General features: G+C 72.2%; 1 protein-coding gene across 1 annotated transcript in view; it reads left to right on the top strand.

The window, feature by feature from the left end:
• The first annotated feature begins 224 nt into the window (after positions 1-224).
• Positions 225-2,157, top strand: part of AJM1 (apical junction component 1 homolog) — an 8,746-nt gene continuing 6,813 nt past the window's right edge. The window contains exon 1 of the mRNA XM_042052198.1: positions 225-468. The gene's annotated coding sequence lies outside the window, so the exon portion shown is untranslated. The remainder of the gene's footprint in view (positions 469-2,157) is intronic.

Below are 2,157 nucleotides of genomic sequence, written 5' to 3'. Positions count from 1 at the left end.
CCGGGGGCACCGGCGGCCCCGCGGATACTCACACCCATGGTGCGGGGGAAGCCCCTGAGGGATAGCACCGAGGATCCCCCAGACCCTGCCCGGAGGTCCCGGGGGGAGGGGGGATGCTGCGAGGGGTGGGGGCGGGACCGGGACTGGGGCCGAGAAGAGCCGGGCGGGGGAGTGGAGATGGGGATGGGGATGGGGATGGGGATGGGGATGGGGACCGGTCCGGGGGCGGTGCCGGGGGAGGCTCCGGTCCCGGTGCCGGCCCCGCCGGTAACTCCGCCTGCCGTATTTATGGAAAAACAAGCGGCGGCAGAGCGTTGGGCCGAGCCGTGCTGTGCCCTGCCGTGCCGTGCCTTGCCGGATCGGGCGGAGCCGGGCCATGGCCCCCGGGGCGGCGGCAGCCCCAGCCTAGCGCGGCGGCGGCGGCTGGGGGATGCGGCGGAGGCCGCCAGAGCGGCGGGCGCGGAGAAGGTAAGGGGGTCCCGGGCAGGGGGCTGGGTTTTGCTGTACCCCGGGGGCGCCCGACCGGGCCAGCCCCTCGCGGCCCCCCCGACCATCGCCTCGCATCGCATCACATCCCATCTTCCCCCTTTGCCCCCCCCTTGCCCCCCTCCCCCGTGTTCCACATCCCCATCCTATTCCCTGGAGATCCTCCCGGGCCGTCCGAACCCCCCAGGCCCCTCACACCATCGCCACGTGCCCCATATCCCCGTCCCCATCTAGCTGTGCTCTCTCCATCCCTCCAGCCCCACCGGGGCCATCCCCATCCCGTGCTCCCTAGCCGAGTCATCCCACCCCATCGCACCCGTATTCCGGGGTTCTCCATACTCCCGTGTGCCCTATCCCCATCCCATACCTACACCCATCCCCATCTCACCCCTATCCCAGCCCCAACCTCATCTTCATCTCCGTCCCATCCCGCCGCAGTGCTCGGGCCGGGCCATTTCACCCCTCCCCCCGGTGCCCAGCTCGGCGCCCTGCGCGGCCCAGCGGGCCCGGTGCCGCCCGGTGCCGGTGCGCAGCAGGGTGGGGGTGGCCGGGGCCACCGCCCCGGCGTCTGCGGCGGCGCCTGGGGCAACTCCCCCCCCCCCCCCCCCCCCCCCGGGGGCCGCCCCATGCACCCTCCACCCAGTCCCGGCCCCACAACCCGCCCTTTCGGGGTGCCCCTGGCTCCCCTGCCCCCCGGCCGTGCCCGTTTGCGGGTGCCCCCCAGGCTGAGGGACTAGAGGGGCCAGGGGTCGGGGTGTCCCTGCACCCTGGGGTGCTGCTCACCCCAACCTCGATGCCGGCACCAGGGATACACTCCTGGGCTGGGGGTGCTGCTCCCCCCGGCAGGATGACCCCTCCGGGGGCACAGGCTGGGCTGGGGCTTGGCAGCCATCTGTGCCTGGGGGACTTGGGACAGGGACTGAGAGCGATGTGGCAGTGCCAGGGGCACAGAGACTGAGACACAGGCAGGGGCACAGGGCTGGGGAGCACAGAGAATGTGTGGAGGGGCTGTCTGATGTGCAGGGAGGGCAACCGCCACAGGGGATAGGGCACCGTGCGTGTGCCCTGGGGCTGGCACGGAGCGGGGAGTGTCTATTTGCCACGAATACGGAGCAGGGGCGGGGGGACAGTGGGCTCCCTCACCACAGACCGTGGCGGCTGCCAGGTCCCGGTGCGGGAAGTGCCCAGGCAGCAGTGGCCATCGGTGTCCCGCTGGCACACACATGGTGCACAGGCCCGTGCGCAGCAGGGTTGGCTGTGCCAGGGCACAGCGGGCACAGACACTGCCCCCACGGCAGCTGCTGGTGGGACCTCCGGCATCATCTGCTCGAGCACAGTGGTTGCAGCAAGATGCTGTCCTGGCTGCGTGTCCAGATGCAGGTGCCGCTGGTGTGCTCAAGGCAGCACTCGGGCAGTGCTGGGGCAGTGCTGGGGGCAGCGCTGGCGCTGCTGGCCGTGCCCGCGGGGCCGTGCGGGCAGTGGGCCCGGTGCAGCGCAGTGTGTGCTGGGGCTGCTGCGGGGGGGCAACGCAGCGTGCTCAGCGCTCTGCATGTGCAGGCAGCGTGCAGACACTGTACCCACTGCAGCGCTCCTGCCAGCTTAGCGGGACGTGCGTGGGCAGCGAGCGGGCAGGGTGGGCAGCAATGCCCAGGCAGTGCACAGGCAGGGTGG

The sequence above is a fragment of the Corvus kubaryi genome, unplaced genomic scaffold (genome assembly GCF_017639235.1).
Source record: "Corvus kubaryi isolate FWS band 111438036 unplaced genomic scaffold, C.kubaryi_AGA036_p1.0 78, whole genome shotgun sequence".
Lineage (NCBI taxonomy): Eukaryota > Metazoa > Chordata > Aves > Passeriformes > Corvidae > Corvus > Corvus kubaryi.
Note: the sequence above shows the minus strand (reverse complement) of the source record. Positions and strands in the feature narration are given on the sequence as shown.